Genomic DNA, 10,680 nt, shown 5'->3' on the forward strand with positions numbered 1-10,680 from the left:
AAGAAAACATACATACATACATACAAGAAAACATACATACATACAAGCAAACATACATACATACAAGAAAACATACATACATACATACAAGCAAACATACATACAAGCAAACATACATACATACAAGCAAACATACATACATACATGCAAACATACATGCAAACATACATGCACATATACACACATGCACATATACACATACAAACATGACAACATACATACATGAAAACATACATACATACATACATACATACATGCAAACATACATACATGCACATATACACACATATACACATACAAACATGACAACATACATACAAGCAAACATACATACAAGCAAACATACATACAAGCAAACATACATACACATACAAACATGACAACATACATACAAGAAAACATACATATACATACATACATACATGCAAATATACACATACATGACAACATACATACAAAAATAAACTCACCTAAGACGTTCCCACGAAGAGCTGAACGATCCCGTCACTTTTCTTCTTACTGCTCCCATTCACAATAACATAGCGGTGGGCGCAGATGACCTAATCACGTGTGCCTGATATGATTACGTCATCAGCGCCACAACGCATTGTTACTATGAATGCGAGCGGCGCCAAGAAGAAGGAAGATGGCAAGTGACGGGGCCGTTCAGAGCGCCGTTAGAACGTCTTAGGTGAGTTTATTTTTTTTATATATTTTTAGTTGTTCGCCGGGTGCTGATGCAGCACCGATGCGGCGGGTACACAAATGACATGTAGTGACAGGGGGGGAGAGAGAAGTTGTTTGCCGAAACGGGGTGAATGTAGTGTAGTGTAATGTAGTGTAGTGTATTGTAGGGTTGATGACATTCACGGTAAGTTCGTCTCAATCGGGCTTACCATGCCCGCTTGAGACGAACATTCTCCCGATGTTGCTAGAACTACAGTATCTAGCAACATCGGGAGCGCGCACACTGCAGAGCGGAGCGGCTTGATTGACATCGAGCCGCTCACGCCCCTTTTTAGAAAAGATAACCAGCACTTGCTGAGTTATCAAGTGTAAAAAAAAGGCACTTAGGAAATGAATTTTTAAATTTTTTTAACAGCAAATGTTTTAAAATTCATTTCCTGCTTAGAATGTTTAAAAAAAAAAAATTTAGTCAACTTGGGACAACCCCTTTAATGAATTTATAAAGTAGTATAAACAAGCTTACTGCATTGATACAGTACAATAACCAAGATTATTTCATAGATTCAGTTCCATAACCAAGCTTACTGCATAAATACTGTACATAACCAAACTTACTGCATAGATACAGAACCATATCCAAGCTTAATGCATAGATATTGTACCATAACCAAATGAAATGCATAGACAAAGTATCATACACCAGCTGACTGCATAGATTCCGTACCATAAAAGGCAAACAGTCATCAAAAAACAGGGGTAAAGAGGCAGCAGGAAACAGAGAAAAAATGGGGAATGATGCATTCTTCCATTTCAGGAGCCACCAACAGTTAAAGGAGAATTAGATGTGGTTAATTTGTCATCCTTTACCTTAACTCCTGACCAAATAGAAGTCCTATCTTTGGGTTTGAATTTTGTTCCTGATTGGGACTTTGATGTATTTAATACCCTACTGGGCATATATAAATTAATTCGGAACTTAACTGTCAAAAGACACTTTATGCCATCCACACAGGACGGGACACAACAGAAGATCAGGAATGTCAATAATTATAAGACTCTAATGTTCCGGGAACAAGTGGCCCTTTTCTGTTTAGAGGACTTGGTTGAAAATGTGGACAAACAGGCAGTTAATGTGGCTCAACAGTTTATTACTTCCAATCCATACTTCTACCCGATCCATTTCAAATTTCAAGCTGAGGTCGAGAAGGGGGAGGTCTATTGTTTTTATGGACAAGGTTACATATAGCTCCGAGATTTCTGACATGCTGTCAGGCGTACAAACATACATTTGAAGTTGGATGGTAATCTCACCAGTGCTTTTCAGGTGGCTCTGGTAAGGGCACTCGATGATGGAATAGCACGGAGGGTGATTAGTAAGAAACAGGGTCGATTCCAGCTTTTCTGCTACCTGAGGAAAAAATTGAAATGGCACCCTCAGATGATGATTGACATCCTCCTGGCTGTTCTACATCACTACCAGCCTCCTCCAACTCTTGCGGATGTGCCGTTGCCTTCTACTCCCCTGGTATGCGCATTGCAGCGATGAAGCAGGGTAAACCACGCTGCACTGTGCGTGCCAATAGAGTACAAGGCAATGGCGCATCCGAGAAAGTTGGAGGAGACTGGTATTGATGTAGAACAGCCAGGAAGATGTCAATCAAGCATGGAAAGGTGTGTTTGGAGTCAGGACTGTGTGACTCTTCAGGATAGCGGCACTGCCCCATGAACCTTTAAAGAGTAATTAGGATACAGCATGCACTGTTTTAATAGTTGATTTTGTCGATTTTGCTGCATCAGAAAAAAACATACAGGGGAATGTTTGGAAATATTATCAGGTCATGTATTACCACATGGTGATGGTTCAAGGGGTTAAAACTACCTGACAGGTTCCCATTAAATATGCAATGAATTGCAACAATTCCATCTGCCCTGCAATTTTGCTATGATAAATATATGCTAATTTATAGCTCAGTACATATATACAGTACCAGAACAAAGCTCAATAGATACATACAGTTACAGTACAACTCTCAGTACATACATACAGCGACAGAACCGAGCTCAGTGCATATATACAGCACCAGAACCAAGCTCAGTACATAAATACAGTGCCAGAACAAAACTCAGTACATAAATACAGTACCAGAACCAAGCTCATACATATATAGAGCATCAGAACAAAGCTCAGTACACATATACAACACTAAAACAAAGCTCAGTATATATACACAGCACTAGAACAAAGCTCAATGCATATATATATATATATATATATATATATATATACAGCACTACAACCAAGCTCAGTACATACTGTACATACAGTACCAGAACCAAGCTCAATACAAATATACAGCACCACAGAAAAGCTCAGTACATTAATACAGTACCATATCCAAGCTCAGTACATATATATAAAGCACCAGAACCAAGCTCAGACATATTTACAGCACCAGAATCGAGCTCAGTACATACATACAGCACTAGAACAAAGCTCAGTGCATATATACAGCACTAGAACAAAGCTCATACATACATACATACATACATACATACATACAGCACCAGAACCAATCTCAGTACATAAATACAGTGCCAGAACCAAGCTCGGTACATAAATACAACACCAGAACCAAGTTCAGTACATATATACAGCCCCAGAACCAAGCTCATTACATAAATACAACACCAGAACCAAGCTCAGTACATATATACAGCACCAGAACAAAGCTCAGCATATGTATACAGCACCAGAACAAAGCTAAGTACATATATACAGCACCAGCACAAATACAGCTAAGTACAGATATAATTTGAAAATTCAGTGTAACCCCTGTCGTAAAGGATTGTACGGTGTAAAACTACAGCTCCCAGCATGACCCAAACAATGGTAAGGATATGATGGGAGTTGCTGTTTCACAAAAAAATAACATGCCACCCATCATCTCACTGATTACCACCAAGATTTTTTGCAAAGCGGTAACAGGAAATACAATCTGCATGCAAAATGTTGTCACCCCAGACATACTATTACATCTATACCAGTGGGGAAGTTGATTGGGGCAAAGGGAAACTGCAGTCATGATGATAGTTTCTCTCAAGAGCAGGCATCAATATTCCAGAGACTTAGCAGGAGAGGTTCCAAAAAAAGGACCTTAACCCCTTCCTGCCGCAGCCATTGCTCAGATTTTAATTTCCATATTTATGCTTTCCATCTTCCAAAAGCCATAACTTTTTAATTTTTCCATCAATATAGTCCTATGAGGGCTTGATTTTTGCGGGACGAGTTGTAGGTTTTGGTAGCGCCACTTATTGTACTATGAAGCGGGGAAAAAACATATTTGTGGGCTAGAAAATGAAAAAAACTATGATACCAAATATATCTATTTTTTTTTCTATATTTTACTACTTGTACAAGGCAAAAACTAACAGTGAAAAATAAAAAATTAAAAATTTTGTTTTGCCAAATTCTAAAAGCCATAACTTATTTTTTTTTTCAGTCCATTAAGCAGTGTGAGGGCTTATTTTGTGCAGGATAAGCTGTAGTTTTTAATGCTACCATTTTGGGGTACATGCGAGATTTTGATCATTTTAATGGGAGAGGAGGTGACCAAAAAATAGTGATTCTGGTGTTAATTATGATTTTTTTTCTACAGAGTACACCGTGCGGGTTAAATAAAGAAATATTGTAATAGTTCAGACTTTTATGGATGCAGCGATACTAATTATGTTTATTTATTTACAATGCTTTAGGGTGATAATGGGAGAAGTTTTTTTTTAACTTTCAATATTTTTTTTAATTTCCCTGATTTTTACTTTTTTTTTATTAGTCCCCCTAGGGGACTTGAACCAGCGATCGTTGGATCGCTTGCACTATATACTGTAATACTAAAGTATTGCAGTTTATCGTCTTTCTGACAGGCTTCTATTAAGCCCTGCCAAAGTGGGTCTCTCTACCACCCCACAGCACCACAACATGTGAACAGATGGAATAAGCTCACCTTACCATGCGCTCCCTGTGGCAAACTGAGAGCACAAGCAAGAGCAGAAACACTTATGAGGTCATTCCTAAATTAAAATCAGCTGGGTCAAATGTGTGGGGTGCTGGTGCCAAGTTAAACTAAAACAAAAATGTGCCTTGTAGTGGCAAGTGGGCTTATACAGTTTGATCAAAATGTTAACATAGAACCTCATGTGCACATTTATAAATTATGCCTAGCATCTCAGATCAACATACATATTGTGGATGTGCGGTCCATGTCTAGTTTCCCACAATACTGATAATGTAAATAGGGCTTGTGTATATTTTTCCCGCCTACAATGATGGTAGTGTATGTATGGAACAATGAGGACACTACACATATAGCAGTGGACATATATTTACGGGAAAAATTGCAATATTGCAAATACTAACATATAAGACTATACATAATTACTGCATAAATACCATACCATTACTAAGCTTATTGCATAGATACAATAACAGAACCAAGCTTACTGCATAAATACCATACCAGTACCAAATTTACTGCATAGAGTAACAGAACAAAGGTTACTGATTAGCAGAACCACGCTTACTACCAGTGGCGGATCATCGTTTGGGCGGCCGACGGGGCCTGAGCCTCACGGGAGGCCCATAGCCGCCCACAGTACATTGAAGTTTTGTCATGCTTTTTGCCGTGAACTGAGACTGTATTTAGGGGTCTGGGTCTGTATTAGTCATTATTAATTTAGGGGTCAGGTCAGTATTTAGGGGTCTGGTCCGAGGTTTGTGTTTAATGGGTCTTGTCTAGTGTCTGTACTTATATAGGGTGCTTGTTCTGGGGTCTGTATTTGTTTAGGGGGTCTGGTCTTGAGACTGCAATCGTTTAGAAGATATGGGGTCTATATGTATTCTAGGGTCTGGTCTAGCATCTGAATTTATTAGACTGAGTTAATGTATTGATCCAGGGTCTGAAATTGCTTAGGGATCTGGTCTGGGGTATGGAACAATTTAGGGGGTTTGGTGTCTAAATTTTTGTGTTTCTATAAAGGCTGGAAATGGCTGCAGAAGCAATGGGCAAAGAGGTCTCCATCGGAAACTCTGCAGTCATCAGGAAAAGTCGCCATAATAGTCTGTGTCAGATAGAGCAGAATAGAAAGGAGAACGACTTCCATCAGAGAAGACGTCACCTGTGAGTCACTGGCTTTATAGAGGAGCTGTCACTTCTCCCGGCATGTCTGTCATAGGAAATCCTTGTATTCCACAAAAAGCCTTTGTGTAGCCTAGGACTAATAAACAAATAGCTTAGGGATAGTCTATAGCGACCGCCGCATTTAAGGAGTTACAACAACATTGGCACCCCGTGACGCAATTGCGGGGTACCTAAAAAAAGGCCTCTGGGTCCGTTTACACAAAGCGATTAGGTCCTGCTAGAGGCAGTACCTAATACGCTGCCTGTCAGTGTTAAACTGACATAAGTATTGCAGGGTATTATAACAAAAATCCAACAGTTGGGTCTTCAAGTCCATAGTGGGACTTAAAAAAACTGTTTAAAAAAAATGTTGTACAACAATATAAAAGTAAAAGTTTCAAGTAATAAAATTGAAACTCACCCCTTTTCCCTTATAAAGCTCTTTATTATTATAAATAAAATAAAAAATAATAAACTACGCATAATTGGTATCGCCTCCACCGTAACTGCTCGAACCATAAAAATATAATTTTAGTCATCCTGCACGGTGAACACTGTGAAAAAAAACAAAAAAAAACAAAACCAGAATCACTATTTTTTAGTCACTTCACCTCCCAAAAAATTTAATAAATAGAGATCAAACCCTGCATGTTCCGCAAAAAAACAAGCCCTCACACAGATTTCTTGATTGAAAAATAAAAAAGTTATGGCTCCTAAAATATGGTGAAACAAAAACAATTTTATTTTATTTTTTTAAAGCAGTGATTTTATTTTGCAAACACCGTAAAACATAAAAACATATAAATAATGGGCAATTGAGGGCCCAATGCTGTGAAAATCACCAACATTGGCCTCAAATTTGCATGTTGCTCTTCACTTCTGAGCCCTGTAATATGGGCAGGCAAATTTTTCCAAAATGGGGTCACTTCTTGGGGGCTTCCACTGTACTCTGGTACCTCAAATTCGACACAGCGCTCAAAAACCAAGCCAGCAAAATATGCATGCCAATCATCGCTCCTGCCTTTCTGACCCCTGCAGTGTGTCCAAACAGCAGTTTATGACCACATATGGAGTAATGCCGTACCCAGGAGGAATTGCTTTATACAGTAAATATTGGAGTGCTTTTTATCCTTTATCCCTTGTGAAAATTAAAACTTTTAAAATTTTATTGGAAATAATGTTGATATTAATTTTCACTGCCTAAGGGCATGGCCAGACGTGGCGGAATTGCTGTGGAATTCCGCAGCGGACAGTCCGCAGTGGAATTCTCCAGTGGCCGTTTTTTACATTTGTTTCAATACATTTTGTGGCAAGTTAGTTCTGACATTGCGGAAAACTCCGCTGCGGACCATAGGCTGCGGTGCACAATTTGGCACTGGCTGTTGGGAACTTGATACGTTCTTGTGGCGGAATTTCTCCATTGACTTCAATGGAGTTTAAAAATTACGCAATGAAATCCGCAGATGTTATGTGTGTCGCGTTGCAGATTGGTTTTACGAACAGGATATTTCTTCATTCTGGTTGGACCTATGTGTTTTGAGGTCTATAGCCAGACTGAGATGGAATGTTTTAAAAGAGAGCAGGATGTACTCTTCACCTGAATCCGCAACGACTAATCCGCAGCATTTTGCTTCACATTTTAGGCAAAGGCGCAAATGAATCTGCAACGCAGATTATGTGCGGCATTAATGCGGACAGTGTCTGCAGAAATACGCCATGTGTCCTTATTCTAATAAATTCTGCAAAAGACCTGTGAGGTCTAAATGCTCACTATACCCCTAGATAGATTCCTTAAGTGGAGTAGTTTCCAAAATGGGGTCACTTTTGTAGTGCTTCCACTGTTTTGGTCCCTCAGGGCTTTGGAAATGCGACATGATACCCGTAAACCATTCGGGCAAAACTTGAGCTCCAAATGCCAAATTTCGCTCCTTCATTTCTGAGCCCTGCTGTGGGTCCAAACAGCAGTTTATTACCACATATAGGGTATTGCCATAATCAGAAGAAATTGCTTTTCAAATGTTGAGGTGCTTTTTCTCCTCTTTGCCTTGTAAAAATTTATCATTTATATGTTTTATTGGAAAAATGTAGATTTTCATTTTCACGGTCTAATTCCACTGAGTTCAGCAAAAAATATGTGGGGTCAAAATGCTCCTTATACCCCTCTATAAATTCCTTGAGGGGTGTAGTTTGCCAAACAGTGTCTTTTGGGGGGTCTTTCCACTGCTTTGGCCCCACAAGACCTTTTCAAACCTGACATGGTACCTAAAATATATTCTAATAAAAAGGAGGCCACAAAATCCACTAGGTGCTCTTTTGTTTCTGAGGCTGGTGTTTCAGTCCATAAGCACACTAGGGCCACATGTGGAATATTTCTTAAAACTGCAGAATCTGGGCATTAAATATCGAGTTGCGTTTCTTTGGTAAAACTTTCTGTCTTACAGAAAATAATGGATTAATATGGATTTTCTAAAAAAAGAAAAAAGGAAATTTATAAATGTCAGCTCCACTTTAATTCCTGTGAAACACCTAAAGGGTTAAGAAACTATCGAAATGTTATTTTGAAAACTTTGAGGGGTGCGGTTTTTAAAATTGGGTGACTCATGGGAGTTTATAATATATAAGGCCCTTACAGCCACTTCAGAATTGAAACGGTTCATAAAAAAATAGGTTTTGGAAATTTTCTTGAAAATGTGAGAAATTGCTGCAAAATATCTAAGCCTTTTAACATCCTAGAAAAATTAAAGGATGTTCAAAAAATGATGCCAACATAAAGTAGACATATGGGAAATGTTAACTAGTAACTATTTGTTTTAAAAGCAGATACATTTAAATTTAGAAAAATGCAAATTTTTGCAATTTTTCACAACATTTTGGTGTTTTTCGCAAATAAATACTGAATTTATTGACCACATTTTTCCACTATCATAAAGTGCAATATGTCATGTGAAAACATTCTCAGAATTGCTTGGATAGGTAAAAGCATTCCAAAGTTATTACCACATAAAATGAGACATGTCAGATTTTAAAAAATCGGCTGCGTCCTCAAGACCAAAACAGGCACGTGTCCTGAAGGGGTTAAATAAATTATGTATCAGATCCTATTTATTACTTACGCACTGAGAAATAAGTGTAATTTAAAATATAGTCATGACCCTCCATACCCTCTTTTATTACTGCCTATTTATAGCCTATTTCATTTTCTTATAAAGTGATATATTTGTAAAGCAGTGGGCTCTATTGGGGCAGCTTCTCTGTTAGAGCAGGGCTCTAAGCTCCCACGGCTGCCTATTCACTAAGCAGTTACTACTATCTAGCCGCAAATTGTATAGCACCAATGTTTGACTGAATATATTAAAGAGTAATGGCTCAGTGACTGGCTGTGCTAGTGACCTCCAATGCTGATGTTAAACAGCTTCCCTTCACCCTTGCACACTGTTGCTATTACCTAGAGTTCTTGGACCATGCTAAGCTTTTGGGCGAGGGATAAGAATACTGGGAGAAACAGGAAAGATATAATGAGGGCTATCTTTCATGGGCGGTCTCCTAGGTTGCCCTTATTATAATCCGCCCCTGCTTAGGATAAAATTACCATATAATACCTTCTGTGCAAGAGGTGAATTTGCCCAAAAAAAAAAACTAGTCTCCTGAGTTCTGTAGATTTTTTTCTTTATGTTACATTGGCACTGATCCTGGTAATACTTATTTATGGAAATCCATTACTGGAAATAACGTAATTATAATTGTGATGCATAAATTATTTATTTTGAGCATGCATTCTGTAAAACAATGTTTCAGGTATTTGCAGAATAGGATGTTTTTGAGACTGGCACCTCATATGTCTGACATTGGTCACATGACCACATGTGTCCCCTTCTACCATAATGATCCTTATATAGGTGGGAGGATGGGCACAACGCTGACATATCTTCCACCGATTGGGCCTCTTAACAAATTCATGACACAAACCGATGACCATAAATGTAGCTATAGACTTAGCAGCCATAGCTGAATCTATGAGATCCAGAGGCTAAGGGATCCGACTCAGGTGCAAGAACATCATTTTGGGGGGAAAGATCTGCGATATGAACTATTATCAATTCTTTGATTGGTGCTTAAAGGGTTGTTTAAGATTAGAAAAATGTTTCTGTTTTCTTTCAAAAGCAGTGCTACACTTGTCCATGTGTTGTATCTACTATTACAGCTCAGTTCCATAGAAAAGATTATAAGGGTGAATCTGCAATACCACACACAACCTTCAGAGAGGTGTGAAATTGTCTGAAGCAGCCGTATTTTTCTAATATTGAAAACCCCTTCAAGGCCTGTTTCAAGCAAGCGTATTATGGCTGTCTACATGACCTGTATATTTAGTGCCAAAGACAGAATCAGTACTTATCCTGCGGCATAGAAACACCTTTTCCAAAGCTTTCTTTTTAAAAGGCTTCCCTGATCACAAAGGAGTGGGCTCTGATCGCATCCTTGGCCCTAAAAATGTGGCTCCTGTACTAAGCCCTAATAGGTTTGTGGGTAACGGTCCCATGTAAAACTAGTTATACTGGTATATGCATTACTACAGTTCACTTTACTTTCACTAGGTGGTTTGTGGGGGCATTACAAATGTAATATGGCACCGTATGAATTCTAGTTATGTCTCTAACTATGGTATTCTGCAAATGATGGGTGTGTTGGCCAGCATTGGCCTTATGCTGAATGATGCTCTGTGTGGTACCCTCCCTTGGCGTCCACTATATGGTGTACAGTCATATAGTATATAAAGGCCCATACCATGCAGTGCATACGTATAAGCAACATATATTATGGT

The sequence above is a fragment of the Rhinoderma darwinii genome, chromosome 4 (assembly GCF_050947455.1).
Source record: "Rhinoderma darwinii isolate aRhiDar2 chromosome 4, aRhiDar2.hap1, whole genome shotgun sequence".
NCBI classification, from domain to species: Eukaryota; Metazoa; Chordata; class Amphibia; order Anura; family Rhinodermatidae; genus Rhinoderma; species Rhinoderma darwinii.